Source organism: Engystomops pustulosus, chromosome 7, assembly GCF_040894005.1.
Source record: "Engystomops pustulosus chromosome 7, aEngPut4.maternal, whole genome shotgun sequence".
Lineage (NCBI taxonomy): Eukaryota > Metazoa > Chordata > Amphibia > Anura > Leptodactylidae > Engystomops > Engystomops pustulosus.
Window position 1 is genome coordinate 138,739,939 of NC_092417.1, and position 16,499 is coordinate 138,756,437.

The window sequence follows — 16,499 nt, forward strand, 5'->3', positions numbered from 1 at the left end:
GTAGCAAAGGGAATGAAACCCATGCATCTGGCTTCCTGCATGTAGAAGTCGTGGCCGAGTGGTTAAGGCGATGGACTTGAAATCCATTGGGGTCTCCCCGCACAGGTTCAAATCCTGCCGACTACGTCTAAGTTTTCTGTCCTTAGAGCATAGCATTGCTAGACTAAATCTTTCTCTTTGAACCCCTCTGTCCAGCGTGCAAGTTTCCAGAGATGAGAAAGTACAATCCCTTTTGCAAAAAGCTATGAAGTAGCTTTTGACTTGCAAAATGTGTAGCGCCTTCCGAATGATAAGCTTTAAATGTCTGCCTGTATATAGCTTTAGGGGTCTTTTTTAATTTCTACCCCATTACCAGGCAAAGGATACAGTAATGTGATTATAAGACAGATTCGGAGATGATTTTAAGACAACCCTTGTCGTATGACCACAGCACCTTTAGAAAGCCTATAGAACAAGATTTTTACAAAATTGGTCGTCCTAGTGAAAAATAAGCTTTTCCAAATGTTAATTGTTTGAAATTGAAACATGTTTTCTGATTTCATGTCCTTAAACATTTCATCATTTTGTGTGGCTTTTGTTCCCCTTCTTTCTTGACAGGAAGCTACTGTGAACACATAAGACAATTCCCTTCACCCCTTGCAATTTAAGAAGACAGTTACCTCCCACCACTTTCATATTGTTCTCCAACTGGGCCATAAACTTTTCTGGCAACTATGCTTTTGCCTGCCATCTCAGAGGTTTAAGGTTCCAAAAGCTGGGGGTGGTATTCTAAAAGTTTAGCGAAATATTGAGAGGTAACTCAGGAGCAGTTTGAAAGATCTAGAAGTTGATTGTCCAATGACACAGAAGGGCTGGGATGAACATGTCCTGTGAAAAATGGACATACTAAAGAAGAGTCATGTCAAATGTTGACATTTTTGATAACATTATATTAGAAAAGCGGTTACATTGCAAAACCCTATGATTTGGACGCTATGATTTTTTTCCTTCCCGGCAGGAAACCCATATAAGCTACCATCGTGTGATCTCTGTTGTTTTGGACAGCAGTACTCACCCTGTTTCCAACATCATATGCAATTTGATCAAGGTCATCGCGTTGCCAAGGCTTGTCATGGAACTAATGCCTCCCCGTGCCCACAGACTGTAAGGTTCCATGGTGTAACGGTTAGCACTCTGGACTTTGAATCCAGCGATCCGAGTTCAAATCTCGGTGGAACCTTTAAGAAATTCCTTCAGCCAAAGATTGTTTTCATGACTTTTGGGGCAGAGATTGAGTTAAAACTCAAGACCTTTATTTCATGACTCCAAACATGCTGATAAAAGGTTCAAAAGGGACACTCTTCTGCACGTCTATGGTTTTCCCAATGAAACCATCAGTTTACTTCTTAGTGCAGCCAGAAGACTCCCATTCAAACAGAGTGCTTGGGGAACAATCAACCCTGATCTAGGATGTTAAGCTGTGTAGCAAAGGGAATGAAACCCATGTATCTGGCTTCCTGCATGTAGTAGTCGTGGCCGAGTGGTTAAGGCGATGGACTTGAAATCCATTGGGGTCTCCCCGCGCAGGTTCAAATCCTGCCGACTACGTCTAAGTTTTCTGTCCTTAGAGCATAGCATTGCTAGACTAAATCTTTCTCTTTGAACCCCTCTGTCCAGCGTGCAAGTTTCCAGAGATGAGAAAGTACAATCCCTTTTGCAAAAAGCTATGAAGTAGCTTTTGACTTGCAAAATGTGTAGCGCCTTCCGAATGATAAGCTTTAAATGTCTGCCTGTATATTGCTTTAGGGGTCTTTTTTAATTTCTACCCCATTACCAGGCAAAGGATACAGTAATGTGATTATAAGACAGATTCGGAGATGATTTTAAGACAACCCTTGTCGTATGACCACAGCACCTTTAGAAAGCCTATAGAACAAGATTTTTACAAAATTGGTCGTCCTAGTGAAAAATAAGCTTTTCCAAATGTTAATTGTTTGAAATTGAAACATGTTTTCTGATTTCATGTCCTTAAACATTTCATCATTTTGTGTGGCTTTTGTTCCCCTTCTTTCTTGACAGGAAGCTACTGTGAACACATAAGACAATTCCCTTCACCCCTTGCAATTTAAGAAGACAGTTACCTCCCACCACTTTCATATTGTTCTCCAACTGGGCCATAAACTTTTCTGGCAACTATGCTTTTGCCTGCCATCTCAGAGGTTTAAGGTTCCAAAAGCTGGGGGTGGTATTCTAAAAGTTTAGCGAAATATTGAGAGGTAACTCAGGAGCAGTTTGAAAGATGTAGAAGTTGATTGTCCAATGACACAGAAGGGCTGGGATGAACATGTCCTGTGAAAAATGGACATACTAAAGAAGAGTCATGTCAAATGTTGACATTTTTGATAACATTATATTAGAAAAGCGGTTACATTGCAAAACCCTATGATTTGGACGCTATGATTTTTTTCCTTCCCGGCAGGAAACCCATATAAGCTACCATCGTGTGATCTCTGTTGTTTTGGACAGCAGTACTCACCCTGTTTCCAACATCATACGCAATTTGATCAAGGTCATCGCGTTGCCAAGGCTTGTCATGGAACTAATGCCTCCCCGTGCCCACAGACTGTAAGGTTCCATGGTGTAACGGTTAGCACTCCGGACTTTGAATCCAGCGATCCGAGTTCAAATCTCGGTAGAACCTTTAAGAAATTCCTTCAGCCAAAGATTGTTTTCATGACTTTTGCGGCAGAGATTGAGTTAAAACTCAAGACCTTTATTTTATGACCCCAAACATGCTGATAAAAGGTTCAAAAGGGACACTCTTCTGCACGTCTATGTTTTTCCCAATGAAACCATCAGTTTACTTCTTAGTGCAGCCAGAAGACTCCCATTCAAACAGAGTGCTTGGGGAACAATCAACCCTGATCTAGGATGTTAAGCTGTGTAGCAAAGGGAATGAAACCCATGCATCTGGCTTCCTGCATGTAGTAGTCGTGGCCGAGTGGTTAAGGCGATGGACTTGAAATCCATTGGGGTCTCCCCGCGCAGGTTCAAATCCTGCCGACTACGTCTAAGTTTTCTGTCCTTAGAGCATAGCATTGCTAGACTAAATCTTTCTCTTTGAACCCCTCTGTCCAGCGTGCAAGTTTCCAGAGATGAGAAAGTACAATCCCTTTTGCAAAAAGCTATGAAGTAGCTTTTGACTTGCAAAATGTGTAGCGCCTTCCGAATGATAAGCTTTAAATGTCTGCCTGTATATAGCTTTAGGGGTCTTTTTTAATTTCTACCCCATTACCAGGCAAAGGATACAGTAATGTGATCATAAGACAGGTTCGGAGAAGATTTTAAGACAACCCTTGTCGTATGACCACAGCACCTTTAGAAAGCCTATAGAACAAGATTTTTACAAAATTGGTCGTCCTAGTGAAAAATAAGCTTTTCCAAATGTTAATTGTTTGAAATTGAAACATGTTTTCTGATTTCATGTCCTTAAACATTTCATCATTTTGTGTGGCTTTTGTTCCCCTTCTTTCTTGACAGGAAGCTACTGTGAACACATAAGACAATTCCCTTCACCCCTTGCAATTTAAGAAGACAGTTACCTCCCACCACTTTCATATTGTTCTCCAACTGGGCCATAAACTTTTCTGGCAACTATGCTTTTGCCTGCCATCTCAGAGGTTTAAGGTTCCAAAAGCTGGGGGTGGTATTCTAAAAGTTTAGCGAAATATTGAGAGGTAACTCAGGAGCAGTTTGAAAGATCTAGAAGTTGATTGTCCAGTGACACAGAAGGGCTGGGATGAACATGTCCTGTGAAAAATGGACATACTAAAGAAGAGTCATGTCAAATGTTGACATTTTTGATAACATTATATTAGAAAAGCGGTTACATTGCAAAACCCTATGATTTGGACGCTATGATTTTTTTCCTTCCCGGCAGGAAACCCATATAAGCTACCATCGTGTGATCTCTGTTGTTTTGGACAGCAGTACTCACCCTGTTTCCAACAACATACGCAATTTGATCAAGGTCATCGCGTTGCCAAGGCTTGTCATGGAACTAATGCCTCCCCGTGCCCACAGACTGTAAGGTTCCATGGTGTAACGGTTAGCACTCTGGACTTTGAATCCAGCGATCCGAGTTCAAATCTCGGTGGAACCTTTAAGAAATTCCTTCAGCCAAAGATTGTTTTCATGACTTTTGGGGCAGAGATTGAGTTAAAAATCAAGACCTTTATTTCATGACCCCAAACATGCTGATAAAAGGTTCAAAAGGGACACTCTTCTGCACGTCTATGGTTTTCCCAATGAAACCATCAGTTTACTTCTTAGTGCAGCCAGAAGACTCCCATTCAAACAGAGTGCTTGGGGAACAATCAACCCTGATCTAGGATGTTAAGCTGTGTAGCAAAGGGAATGAAACCCATGCATCTGGCTTCCTGCATGTAGTAGTCGTGGCCGAGTGGTTAAGGCGATGGACTTGAAATCCATTGGGGTCTCCCCGCGCATGTTCAAATCCTGCCGACTACGTCTAAGTTTTCTGTCCTTAGAGCATAGCATTGCTAGACTAAATCTTTCTCTTTGAACCCCTCTGTCCAGCGTGCAAGTTTCCAGAGATGAGAAAGTACAATCCCTTTTGCAAAAAGCTATGAAGTAGCTTTTGACTTGCAAAATGTGTAGCGCCTTCCGAATGATAAGCTTTAAATGTCTGCCTGTATATAGCTTTAGGGGTCTTTTTTAATTTCTACCCCATTACCAGGCAAAGGATACAGTAATGTGATTATAAGACAGATTCGGAGATGATTTTAAGACAACCCTTGTCGTATGACCACAGCACCTTTAGAAAGCCTATAGAACAAGATTTTTACATAATTGGTCGTCCTAGTGAAAAATAAGCTTTTCCAAATGTTAATTGTTTGAAATTGAAACATGTTTTCTGATTTCATGTCCTTAAACATTTCATCATTTTGTGTGGCTTTTGTTCCCCTTCTTTCTTGACAGGAAGCTACTGTGAACACATAAGACAATTCCCTTCACCCCTTGCAATTTAAGAAGACAGTTACCTCCCACCACTTTCATATTGTTCTCCAACTGGGCAATAAACTTTTCTGGCAACTATGCTTTTGCCTGCCATCTCAGAGGTTTAAGGTTCCAAAAGCTGGGGGTGGTATTCTAAAAGTTTAGCGAAATATTGAGAGGTAACTCAGGAGCAGTTTGAAAGATCTAGAAGTTGATTGTCCAATGACACAGAAGGGCTGGGATGAACATGTCCTGTGAAAAATGGACATACTAAAGAAGAGTCATATCAAATGTTGACATTTTTGATAACATTATATTAGAAAAGCGGTTACATTGCAAAACCCTATGATTTGGACGCTATGATTTTTTTCCTTCCCGGCAGGAAACCCATATAAGCTACCATCGTGTGATCTCTGTTGTTTTGGACAGCAGTACTCACCCTGTTTCCAACAACATACGCAATTTGATCAAGGTCATCGCGTTGCCAAGGCTTGTCATGGAACTAATGCCTCCCCGTGCCCACAGACTGTAAGGTTCAATGGTGTAACGGTTAGCACTCTGGACTTTGAATCCAGCGATCCGAGTTCAAATCTCGGTGGAACCTTTAAGAAATTCCTTCAGCCAAAGATTGTTTTCATGACTTTTGGGGCAGAGATTGAGTTAAAAATCAAGACCTTTATTTCATGACCCCAAACATGCTGATAAAAGGTTCAAAAGGGACACTCTTCTGCACGTCTATGGTTTTCCCAATGAAACCATCAGTTTACTTCTTAGTGCAGCCAGAAGACTCCCATTCAAACAGAGTGCTTGGGGAACAATCAACCCTGATCTAGGATGTTAAGCTGTGTAGCAAAGGGAATGAAACCCATGCATCTGGCTTCCTGCATGTAGTAGTCGTGGCCGAGTGGTTAAGGCGATGGACTTGAAATCCATTGGGGTCTCCCCGCGCATGTTCAAATCCTGCCGACTACGTCTAAGTTTTCTGTCCTTAGAGCATAGCATTGCTAGACAAAATCTTTCTCTTTGAACCCCTCTGTCCAGTGTGCAAGTTTCCAGAGATGAGAAAGTACAATCCCTTTTGCAAAAAGCTATGAAGTAGCTTTTGACTTGCAAAATGTGTAGCGCCTTCCGAATGATAAGCTTGAAATGTCTGCCTGTATATAGCTTTAGGGATCTTTTTTAATTTCTACCCCATTACCAGGCAAAGGATACAGTAATGTGATTATAAGACAGATTCGGAGATGATTTTAAGACAACCCTTGTCGTATGACCACAGCACCTTTAGAAAGCCTATAGAACAAGATTTTTACAAAATTGGTCGTCCTAGTGAAAAATAAGCTTTTCCAAATGTTAATTGTTTGAAATTGAAACATGTTTTCTGATTTCATGTCCTTAAACATTTCATCATTTTGTGTGGCTTTTGTTCCCCTTCTTTCTTGACAGGAAGCTACTGTGAACACATAAGACAATTCCCTTCACCCCTTGCAATTTAAGAAGACAGTTACCTCCCACCACTTTCATATTGTTCTCCAACTGGGCCATAAACTTTTCTGGCAACTATGCTTTTGCCTGCCATCTCAGAGGTTTAAGGTTCCAAAAGCTGGGGGTGGTATTCTAAAAGTTTAGCGAAATATTGAGAGGTAACTCAGGAGCAGTTTGAAAGATCTAGAAGTTGATTGTCCAATGACACAGAAGGGCTGGGATGAACATGTCCTGTGAAAAATGGACATACTAAAGAAGAGTCATGTCAAATGTTGACATTTTTGATAACATTATATTAGAAAAGCGGTTACATTGCAAAACCCTATGATTTGGACGCTATGATTTTTTTCCTTCCCGGCAGGAAACCCATATAAGCTACCATCGTGTGATCTCTGTTGTTTTGGACAGCAGTACTCACCCTGTTTCCAACATCATACGCAATTTGATCAAGGTCATCGCGTTGCCAAGGCTTGTTATGGAACTAATGCCTCCCCGTGCCCACAGACTGTAAGGTTCCATGGTGTAACGGTTAGCACTCTGGACTTTGAATCCAGCGATCCGAGTTCAAATCTCGGTGGAACCTTTAAGAAATTCCTTCAGCCAAAGATTGTTTTCATGACTTTTGGGGCAGAGATTGAGTTAAAAATCAAGACCTTTATTTCATGACCCCAAACATGCTGATAAAAGGTTCAAAAGGGACACTCTTCTGCACGTCTATGGTTTTCCCAATGAAACCATCAGTTTACTTCTTAGTGCAGCCAGAAGACTCCCATTCAAACAGAGTGCTTGGGGAACAATCAACCCTGATCTAGGATGTTAAGCTGTGTAGCAAAGGGAATGAAACCCATGCATCTGGCTTCCTGCATGTAGTAGTCGTGGCCGAGTGGTTAAGGCGATGGACTTGAAATCCATTGGGGTCTCCCCGCGCAGGTTCAAATCCTGCCGACTACGTCTAAGTTTTCTGTCCTTAGAGCATAGCATTGCTAGACTAAATCTTTCTCTTTGAACCCCTCTGTCCAGCGTGCAAGTTTCCAGAGATGAGAAAGTACAATCCCTTTTGCAAAAAGCTATGAAGTAGCTTTTGACTTGCAAAATGTGTAGCGCCTTCCGAATGATAAGCTTTAAATGTCTGCCTGTATATAGCTTTAGGGGTCTTTTTTAATTTCTACCCCATTACCAGGCAAAGGATACAGTAATGTGATTATAAGACAGATTCGGAGATGATTTTAAGACAACCCTTGTCGTATGACCACAGCACCTTTAGAAAGCCTATAGAACAAGATTTTTACAAAATTGGTCGTCCTAGTGAAAAATAAGCTTTTCCAAATGTTAATTGTTTGAAATTGAAACATGTTTTCTGATTTCATGTCCTTAAACATTTCATCATTTTGTGTGGCTTTTGTTCCCCTTCTTTCTTGACAGGAAGCTACTGTGAACACATAAGACAATTCCCTTCACCCCTTGCAATTTAAGAAGACAGTAACCTCCCACCACTTTCATATTGTTCTCCAACTGGGCAATAAACTTTTCTGGCAACTATGCTTTTGCCTGCCATCTCAGAGGTTTAAGGTTCCAAAAGCTGGGGGTGGTATTCTAAAAGTTTAGCGAAATATTGAGAGGTAACTCAGGAGCAGTTTGAAAGATCTAGAAGTTGATTGTCCAATGACACAGAAGGGCTGGGATGAACATGTCCTGTGAAAAATGGACATACTAAAGAAGAGTCATGTCAAATGTTGACATTTTTGATAACATTATATTAGAAAAGTGGTTACATTGCAAAACCCCATGATTTGGACGCTATGATTTTTTTCCTTCCCGGTAGGAAAATCACACAAGCTACCATTGTGTGATCTCTGTTGTTTTGGACAGCAGTACTCACCCTGTTTCCAAAATCATACGCAATTTGAGCAAGGTCATCGCGTTGCCAAGGCTTGTTATGGAACTAATGCCTCCCCGTGCCCACAGACTGTAAGGTTCCATGGTGTAACGGTTAGCACTCTGGACTTTGAATCCAGCGATCCGAGTTCAAATCTCGGTGGAACCTTTAAGAAATTCCTTCAGCCAAAGATTGTTTTCATGACTTTTGGGGCAGAGATTGAGTTAAAAATCAAGACCTTTATTTCATGACCCCAAACATGCTGATAAAAGGTTCAAAAGGGACACTCTTCTGCACGTCTATGGTTTTCCCAATGAAACCATCAGTTTACTTCTTAGTGCAGCCAGAAGACTCCCATTCAAACAGAGTGCTTGGGGAACAATCAACCCTGATCTAGGATGTTAAGCTGTGTAGCAAAGGGAATGAAACCCATGCATCTGGCTTCCTGCATGTAGTAGTCGTGGCCGAGTGGTTAAGGCGATGGACTTGAAATCCATTGGGGTCTCCCCGCGCAGGTTCAAATCCTGCCGACTACGTCTAAGTTTTCTGTCCTTAGAGCATAGCATTGCTAGACAAAATCTTTCTCTTTGAACCCCTCTGTCCAGTGTGCAAGTTTCCAGAGATGAGAAAGTACAATCCCTTTTGCAAAAAGCTATGAAGTAGCTTTTGACTTGCAAAATGTGTAGCGCCTTCCGAATGATAAGCTTGAAATGTCTGCCTGTATATAGCTTTAGGGGTCTTTTTTAATTTCTACCCCATTACCAGGCAAAGGATACAGTAATGTGATTATAAGACAGATTCGGAGATGATTTTAAGACAACCCTTGTCGTTTAACCACAGCACCTTTAGAAAGCCTATAGAACAAGATTTTTACAAAATTGGTCGTCCTAGTGAAAAATAAGCTTTTCCAAATGTTAATTGTTTGAAATTGAAACATGTTTTCTGATTTCATGTCCTTAAACATTTCATCGTTTTGTGTTGCTTTTGTTCCCCTTCTTTCTTGACAGGAAGCTACTGTGAACACATAAGACAATTCCCTTCACCCCTTGCAATTTAAGAAGACAGTTACCTCCCACCACTTTCATATTGTTCTCCAACTGGGCCATAAACTTTTCTGGCAACTATGCTTTTGCCTGCCATCTCAGAGGTTTAAGGTTCCAAAAGCTGGGGGTGGTATTCTAAAAGTTTAGCGAAATATTGAGAGGTAACTCAGGAGCAGTTTGAAAGATCTAGAAGTTGATTGTCCAATGACACAGAAGGGCTGGGATGAACATGTCCTGTGAAAAATGGACATACTAAAGAAGAGTCATGTCAAATGTTGACATTTTTGATAACATTATATTAGAAAAGCGGTTACATTGCAAAACCCTATGATTTGGACGCTATGATTTTTTTCCTTCCCGGCAGGAAACCCATATAAGCTACCATCGTGTGATCTCTGTTGTTTTGGACAGCAGTACTCACCCTGTTTCCAACATCATACGCAATTTGATCAAGGTCATCGCGTTGCCAAGGCTTGTCATGGAACTAATGCCTCCCCATGCCCACAGAATGTAAGGTTCCATGGTGTAACGGGTAGCACTCTGGACTTTGAATCCAGCGATCCGAGTTCAAATCTCGGTGGAACCTTTAAGAAATTCCTTCAGCCAAAGATTGTTTTCATGACTTTTGAGGCAGAGATTGAGTTAAAACTCAAGACCTTTATTTCATGACCCCAAACATGCTGATAAAAGGTTCAAAAGGGACACTCTTCTGCACGTCTATGGTTTTCCCAATGAAACCATCAGTTTACTTCTTAGTGCAGCCAGAAGACTCCCATTCAAACAGAGTGCTTGGGGAACAATCAACCCTGATCTAGGATGTTAAGCTGTGTAGCAAAGGGAATGAAACCCATGCATCTGGCTTCCTGCATGTAGAAGTCGTGGCCGAGTGGTTAAGGCGATGGACTTGAAATCCATTGGGGTCTCCCCGCACAGGTTCAAATCCTGCCGACTACGTCTAAGTTTTCTGTCCTTATAGCATTGCTAGACTAAATCTTTCTCTTTGAACCCCTCTGTCCAGCGTGCAAGTTTCCAGAGATGAGAAAGTACAATCCCTTTTGCAAAAAGCTATGAAGTAGCTTTTGACTTGCAAAATGTGTAGCGCCTTCCGAATGATAAGCTTTAAATGTCTGCCTGTATATAGCTTTAGGGGTCTTTTTTAATTTCTACCCCATTACCAGGCAAAGGATACAGTAATGTGATTATAAGACAGATTCGGAGATGATTTTAAGACAACCCTTGTCGTATGACCACAGCACCTTTAGAAAGCCTATAGAACAAGATTTTTACAAAATTGGTCGTCCTAGTGAAAAATAAGCTTTTCCAAATGTTAATTGTTTGAAATTGAAACATGTTTTCTGATTTCATGTCCTTAAACATTTCATCATTTTGTGTGGCTTTTGTTCCCCTTCTTTCTTGACAGGAAGCTACTGTGAACACATAAGACAATTCCCTTCACCCCTTGCAATTTAAGAAGACAGTTACCTCCCACCACTTTCATATTGTTCTCCAACTGGGCCATAAACTTTTCTGGCAACTATGCTTTTGCCTGCCATCTCAGAGGTTTAAGGTTCCAAAAGCTGGGGGTGGTATTCTAAAAGTTTAGCGAAATATTGAGAGGTAACTCAGGAGCAGTTTGAAAGATCTAGAAGTTGATTGTCCAATGACACAGAAGGGCTGGGATGAACATGTCCTGTGAAAAATGGACATACTAAAGAAGAGTCATGTCAAATGTTGACATTTTTGATAACATTATATTAGAAAAGCGGTTACATTGCAAAACCCTATGATTTGGACGCTATGATTTTTTTCCTTCCCGGCAGGAAACCCATATAAGCTACCATCGTGTGATCTCTGTTGTTTTGGACAGCAGTACTCACCCTGTTTCCAACATCATATGCAATTTGATCAAGGTCATCGCGTTGCCAAGGCTTGTCATGGAACTAATGCCTCCCCGTGCCCACAGACTGTAAGGTTCCATGGTGTAACGGTTAGCACTCTGGACTTTGAATCCAGCGATCCGAGTTCAAATCTCGGTGGAACCTTTAAGAAATTCCTTCAGCCAAAGATTGTTTTCATGACTTTTGGGGCAGAGATTGAGTTAAAACTCAAGACCTTTATTTCATGACCCCAAACATGCTGATAAAAGGTTCAAAAGGGACACTCTTCTGCACGTCTATGGTTTTCCCAATGAAACCATCAGTTTACTTCTTAGTGCAGCCAGAAGACTCCCATTCAAACAGAGTGCTTGGGGAACAATCAACCCTGATCTAGGATGTTAAGCTGTGTAGCAAAGGGAATGAAACCCATGTATCTGGCTTCCTGCATGTAGTAGTCGTGGCCGAGTGGTTAAGGCGATGGACTTGAAATCCATTGGGGTCTCCCCGCGCAGGTTCAAATCCTGCCGACTACGTCTAAGTTTTCTGTCCTTAGAGCATAGCATTGCTAGACTAAATCTTTCTCTTTGAACCCCTCTGTCCAGCGTGCAAGTTTCCAGAGATGAGAAAGTACAATCCCTTTTGCAAAAAGCTATGAAGTAGCTTTTGACTTGCAAAATGTGTAGCGCCTTCCGAATGATAAGCTTTAAATGTCTGCCTGTATATTGCTTTAGGGGTCTTTTTTAATTTCTACCCCATTACCAGGCAAAGGATACAGTAATGTGATTATAAGACAGATTCGGAGATGATTTTAAGACAACCCTTGTCGTATGACCACAGCACCTTTAGAAAGCCTATAGAACAAGATTTTTACAAAATTGGTCGTCCTAGTGAAAAATAAGCTTTTCCAAATGTTAATTGTTTGAAATTGAAACATGTTTTCTGATTTCATGTCCTTAAACATTTCATCATTTTGTGTGGCTTTTGTTCCCCTTCTTTCTTGACAGGAAGCTACTGTGAACACATAAGACAATTCCCTTCACCCCTTGCAATTTAAGAAGACAGTTACCTCCCACCACTTTCATATTGTTCTCCAACTGGGCCATAAACTTTTCTGGCAACTATGCTTTTGCCTGCCATCTCAGAGGTTTAAGGTTCCAAAAGCTGGGGGTGGTATTCTAAAAGTTTAGCGAAATATTGAGAGGTAACTCAGGAGCAGTTTGAAAGATCTAGAAGTTGATTGTCCAATGACACAGAAGGGCTGGGATGAACATGTCCTGTGAAAAATGGACATACTAAAGAAGAGTCATGTCAAATGTTGACATTTTTGATAACATTATATTAGAAAAGCGGTTACATTGCAAAACCCTATGATTTGGACGCTATGATTTTTTTCCTTCCCGGCAGGAAACCCATATAAGCTACCATCGTGTGATCTCTGTTGTTTTGGACAGCAGTACTTACCTTGTTTCCAACATCATACGCAATTTGATCAAGGTCATCGCGTTGCCAAGGCTTGTCATGGAACTAATGCCTCCCCGTGCCCACAGACTGTAAGGTTCCATGGTGTAACGGTTAGCACTCTGGACTTTGAATCCAGCGATCCGAGTTCAAATCTCGGTGGAACCTTTAAGAAATTCCTTCAGCCAAAGATTGTTTTCATGACTTTTGGGGCAGAGATTGAGTTAAAAATCAAGACCTTTATTTCATGACCCCAAACATGCTGATAAAAGGTTCAAAAGGGACACTCTTCTGCACGTCTATGGTTTTCCCAATGAAACCATCAGTTTACTTCTTAGTGCAGCCAGAAGACTCCCATTCAAACAGAGTGCTTGGGGAGCAATCAACCCTGATCTAGGATGTTAAGCTTTGTAGCAAAGGGAATGAAACCCATGCATCTGGCTTCCTGCATGTAGTAGTCGTGGCCGAGTGGTTAAGGCGATGGACTTGAAATCCATTGAGGTCTCCCCGCGCAGGTTCAAATCCTGCCAACTACGTCTAAGTTTTCTGTCCTTAGAGCATAGCATTGCTAGACTAAATCTTTCTCTTTGAACCCCTCTGTCCAGCGTGCAAGTTTCCAGAGATGAGAAAGTACAATACCTTTTGCAAAAAGCTATGAAGTAGCTTTTGACTTGCAAAATGTGTAGCGCCTTCCGAATGATAAGCTTTAAATGTCTGCCTGTATATAGCTTTAGGGGTCTTTTTTAATTTCTACCCCATTACCAGGCAAAGGATACAGTAATGTGATTATAAGACAGATTCGGAGATGATTTTAAGACAACCCTTGTCGTATGACCACAGCACCTTTAGAAAGCCTATAGAACAAGATTTTTACAAAATTGGTCGTCCTAGTGAAAAATAAGCTTTTCCAAATGTTAATTGTTTGAAATTGAAACATGTTTTCTGATTTCATGTCCTTAAACATTTCATCATTTTGTGTGGCTTTTGTTCCCCTTCTTTCTTGACAGGAAGCTACTGTGAACACATAAGACAATTCCCTTCACCCCTTGCAATTTAAGAAGACAGTTACCTCCCACCACTTTCATATTGTTCTCCAACTGGGCCATAAACTTTTCTGGCAACTATGCTTTTGCCTGCCATCTCAGAGGTTTAAGGTTCCAAAAGCTGGGGGTGGTATTCTAAAAGTTTAGCGAAATATTGAGAGGTAACTCAGGAGCAGTTTGAAAGATCTAGAAGTTGATTGTCCAATGACACAGAAGGGCTGGGATGAACATGTCCTGTGAAAAATGGACATACTAAAGAAGAGTCATGTCAAATGTTGACATTTTTGATAACATTATATTAGAAAAGCGGTTACATTGCAAAACCCTATGATTTGGACGCTATGATTTTTTTCCTTCCCGGCAGGAAACCCATATAAGCTACCATCGTGTGATCTCTGTTGTTTTGGACAGCAGTACTCACCCTGTTTCCAACATCATATGCAATTTGATCAAGGTCATCGCGTTGCCAAGGCTTGTCATGGAACTAATACCTCCCCGTGCCCACAGACTGTAAGGTTCCATGGTGTAACGGTTAGCACTCTGGACTTTGAATCCAGCGATCCGAGTTCAAATCTTGGTGGAACCTTTAAGAAATTCCTTCAGCCAAAGATTGTTTTCATGACTTTTGGGGCAGAGATTGAGTTAAAAATCAAGACCTTTATTTCATGACCCCAAACATGCTGATAAAAGGTTCAAAAGGGACACTCTTCTGCACGTCTATGGTTTTCCCAATGAAACCATCAGTTTACTTCTTAGTGCAGCCAGAAGACTCCCATTCAAACAGAGTGCTTGGGGAACAATCAACCCTGATCTAGGATGTTAAGCTGTGTAGCAAAGGGAATGAAACCCATGCATCTGGTTTCCTGCATGTAGTAGTCGTGGCCGAGTGGTTAAGGCGATGGACTTGAAATCCTTTGGGGTCTCCCCGCGCAGGTTCAAATCCTGCCGACTACGTCTATGTTTTCTGTCCTTAGAGCATAGCATTGCTAGACTAAATCTTTCTCTTTGAACCCCTCTGTCCAGCGTGCAAGTTTCCAGAGATGAGAAAGTACAATCCCTTTTGCAAAAAGCTATGAAGTAGCTTTTGACTTGCAAAATGTGTAGCGCCTTCCGAATGATAAGCTTTAAATGTCTGCCTGTATATAGCTTTAGGGGTCTTTTTTAATTTCTACCCCATTACCAGGCAAAGGATACAGTAATGTGATTATAAGACAGATTCGGAGATGATTTTAAGACAACCCTTGTCGTATGACCACAGCACCTTTAGAAAGCCTATAGAACAAGATTTTTACAAAATTGGTCGTCCTAGTGAAAAATAAGCTTTTCCAAATGTTAATTGTTTGAAATTGAAACATGTTTTCTGATTTCATGTCCTTAAACATTTCATCATTTTGTGTGGCTTTTGTTCCCCTTCTTTCTTGACAGGAAGCTACTGTGAACACATAAGACAATTCCCTTCACCCCTTGCAATTTAAGAAGACAGTTACCTCCCACCACTTTCATATTGTTCTCCAACTGGGCCATAAACTTTTCTGGCAACTATGCTTTTGCCTGCCATCTCAGAGGTTTAAGGTTCCAAAAGCTGGGGGTGGTATTCTAAAAGTTTAGCGAAATATTGAGAGGTAACTCAGGAGCAGTTTGAAAGATCTAGAAGTTGATTGTCCAATGACACAGAAGGGCTGGGATGAACATGTCCTGTGAAAAATGGACATACTAAAGAAGAGTCATGTCAAATGTTGACATTTTTGATAACATTATATTAGAAAAGCGGTTACATTGCAAAACCCTATGATTTGGACGCTATGATTTTTTTCCTTCCCGGCAGGAAACCCATATAAGCTACCATCGTGTGATCTCTGTTGTTTTGGACAGCAGTACTCACCCTGTTTCCAACATCATACGCAATTTGATCAAGGTCATCGCGTTGCCAAGGCTTGTCATGGAACTAATGCCTCCCCGTGCCCACAGACTGTAAGGTTCCATGGTGTAACGGTTAGCACTCCGGACTTTGAATCCAGCGATCCGAGTTCAAATCTCGGTAGAACCTTTAAGAAATTCCTTCAGCCAAAGATTGTTTTCATGACTTTTGCGGCAGAGATTGAGTTAAAACTCAAGACCTTTATTTTATGACCCCAAACATGCTGATAAAAGGTTCAAAAGGGACACTCTTCTGCACGTCTATGTTTTTCCCAATGAAACCATCAGTTTACTTCTTAGTGCAGCCAGAAGACTCCCATTCAAACAGAGTGCTTGGGGAACAATCAACCCTGATCTAGGATGTTAAGCTGTGTAGCAAAGGGAATGAAACCCATGCATCTGGCTTCCTGCATGTAGTAGTCGTGGCCGAGTGGTTAAGGCGATGGACTTGAAATCCATTGGGGTCTCCCCGCGCAGGTTCAAATCCTGCCGACTACGTCTAAGTTTTCTGTCCTTAGAGCATAGCATTGCTAGACTAAATCTTTCTCTTTGAACCCCTCTGTCCAGCGTGCAAGTTTCCAGAGATGAGAAAGTACAATCCCTTTTGCAAAAAGCTATGAAGTAGCTTTTGACTTGCAAAATGTGTAGCGCCTTCCGAATGATAAGCTTTAAATGTCTGCCTGTATATAGCTTTAGGGGTCTTTTTTAATTTCTACCCCATTACCAGGCAAAGGATACAGTAATGTGATCATAAGACAGGTTCGGAGAAGATTTTAAGACAACCCTTGTCGTATGACCACAGCAC

General features: G+C 41.3%; 21 non-coding genes across 21 annotated transcripts; all 21 read left to right on the forward strand.

Moving 5' to 3' along the window:
- Positions 1-41: 41 nt before the first annotated feature.
- TRNAS-UGA (transfer RNA serine (anticodon UGA)) lies at positions 42-126 on the forward strand. The gene has a single exon. It is a non-coding gene; the product is annotated as a tRNA-Ser (tRNA).
- A 1,021-nt stretch (positions 127-1,147) lies between these two features.
- On the forward strand, positions 1,148-1,219 carry TRNAQ-UUG (transfer RNA glutamine (anticodon UUG)). The gene has a single exon. It is a non-coding gene; the product is annotated as a tRNA-Gln (tRNA).
- A 286-nt stretch (positions 1,220-1,505) lies between these two features.
- On the forward strand, positions 1,506-1,587 carry TRNAS-UGA (transfer RNA serine (anticodon UGA)). Its single transcript has one exon. It is a non-coding gene; the product is annotated as a tRNA-Ser (tRNA).
- Positions 1,588-2,966: 1,379 nt separating this feature from the next.
- On the forward strand, positions 2,967-3,048 carry TRNAS-UGA (transfer RNA serine (anticodon UGA)). The gene has a single exon. It is a non-coding gene; the product is annotated as a tRNA-Ser (tRNA).
- A 1,021-nt stretch (positions 3,049-4,069) lies between these two features.
- Positions 4,070-4,141, forward strand: TRNAQ-UUG (transfer RNA glutamine (anticodon UUG)). Its single transcript has one exon. It is a non-coding gene; the product is annotated as a tRNA-Gln (tRNA).
- Positions 4,142-4,427: 286 nt separating this feature from the next.
- Positions 4,428-4,509, forward strand: TRNAS-UGA (transfer RNA serine (anticodon UGA)). The gene has a single exon. It is a non-coding gene; the product is annotated as a tRNA-Ser (tRNA).
- A 1,021-nt stretch (positions 4,510-5,530) lies between these two features.
- TRNAQ-UUG (transfer RNA glutamine (anticodon UUG)) lies at positions 5,531-5,602 on the forward strand. The gene has a single exon. It is a non-coding gene; the product is annotated as a tRNA-Gln (tRNA).
- Positions 5,603-5,888: 286 nt separating this feature from the next.
- On the forward strand, positions 5,889-5,970 carry TRNAS-UGA (transfer RNA serine (anticodon UGA)). Its single transcript has one exon. It is a non-coding gene; the product is annotated as a tRNA-Ser (tRNA).
- Positions 5,971-6,991: 1,021 nt separating this feature from the next.
- Positions 6,992-7,063, forward strand: TRNAQ-UUG (transfer RNA glutamine (anticodon UUG)). Its single transcript has one exon. It is a non-coding gene; the product is annotated as a tRNA-Gln (tRNA).
- A 286-nt stretch (positions 7,064-7,349) lies between these two features.
- TRNAS-UGA (transfer RNA serine (anticodon UGA)) lies at positions 7,350-7,431 on the forward strand. The gene has a single exon. It is a non-coding gene; the product is annotated as a tRNA-Ser (tRNA).
- Positions 7,432-8,452: 1,021 nt separating this feature from the next.
- Positions 8,453-8,524, forward strand: TRNAQ-UUG (transfer RNA glutamine (anticodon UUG)). Its single transcript has one exon. It is a non-coding gene; the product is annotated as a tRNA-Gln (tRNA).
- Positions 8,525-8,810: 286 nt separating this feature from the next.
- TRNAS-UGA (transfer RNA serine (anticodon UGA)) lies at positions 8,811-8,892 on the forward strand. The gene has a single exon. It is a non-coding gene; the product is annotated as a tRNA-Ser (tRNA).
- A 1,021-nt stretch (positions 8,893-9,913) lies between these two features.
- TRNAQ-UUG (transfer RNA glutamine (anticodon UUG)) lies at positions 9,914-9,985 on the forward strand. The gene has a single exon. It is a non-coding gene; the product is annotated as a tRNA-Gln (tRNA).
- Positions 9,986-10,268: 283 nt separating this feature from the next.
- On the forward strand, positions 10,269-10,353 carry TRNAS-UGA (transfer RNA serine (anticodon UGA)). Its single transcript has one exon. It is a non-coding gene; the product is annotated as a tRNA-Ser (tRNA).
- A 1,016-nt stretch (positions 10,354-11,369) lies between these two features.
- Positions 11,370-11,441, forward strand: TRNAQ-UUG (transfer RNA glutamine (anticodon UUG)). Its single transcript has one exon. It is a non-coding gene; the product is annotated as a tRNA-Gln (tRNA).
- A 286-nt stretch (positions 11,442-11,727) lies between these two features.
- Positions 11,728-11,809, forward strand: TRNAS-UGA (transfer RNA serine (anticodon UGA)). The gene has a single exon. It is a non-coding gene; the product is annotated as a tRNA-Ser (tRNA).
- Positions 11,810-12,830: 1,021 nt separating this feature from the next.
- On the forward strand, positions 12,831-12,902 carry TRNAQ-UUG (transfer RNA glutamine (anticodon UUG)). The gene has a single exon. It is a non-coding gene; the product is annotated as a tRNA-Gln (tRNA).
- Positions 12,903-13,188: 286 nt separating this feature from the next.
- TRNAS-UGA (transfer RNA serine (anticodon UGA)) lies at positions 13,189-13,270 on the forward strand. Its single transcript has one exon. It is a non-coding gene; the product is annotated as a tRNA-Ser (tRNA).
- A 1,021-nt stretch (positions 13,271-14,291) lies between these two features.
- TRNAQ-UUG (transfer RNA glutamine (anticodon UUG)) lies at positions 14,292-14,363 on the forward strand. Its single transcript has one exon. It is a non-coding gene; the product is annotated as a tRNA-Gln (tRNA).
- A 286-nt stretch (positions 14,364-14,649) lies between these two features.
- TRNAS-UGA (transfer RNA serine (anticodon UGA)) lies at positions 14,650-14,731 on the forward strand. The gene has a single exon. It is a non-coding gene; the product is annotated as a tRNA-Ser (tRNA).
- A 1,379-nt stretch (positions 14,732-16,110) lies between these two features.
- TRNAS-UGA (transfer RNA serine (anticodon UGA)) lies at positions 16,111-16,192 on the forward strand. The gene has a single exon. It is a non-coding gene; the product is annotated as a tRNA-Ser (tRNA).
- Positions 16,193-16,499: the final 307 nt, after the last annotated feature.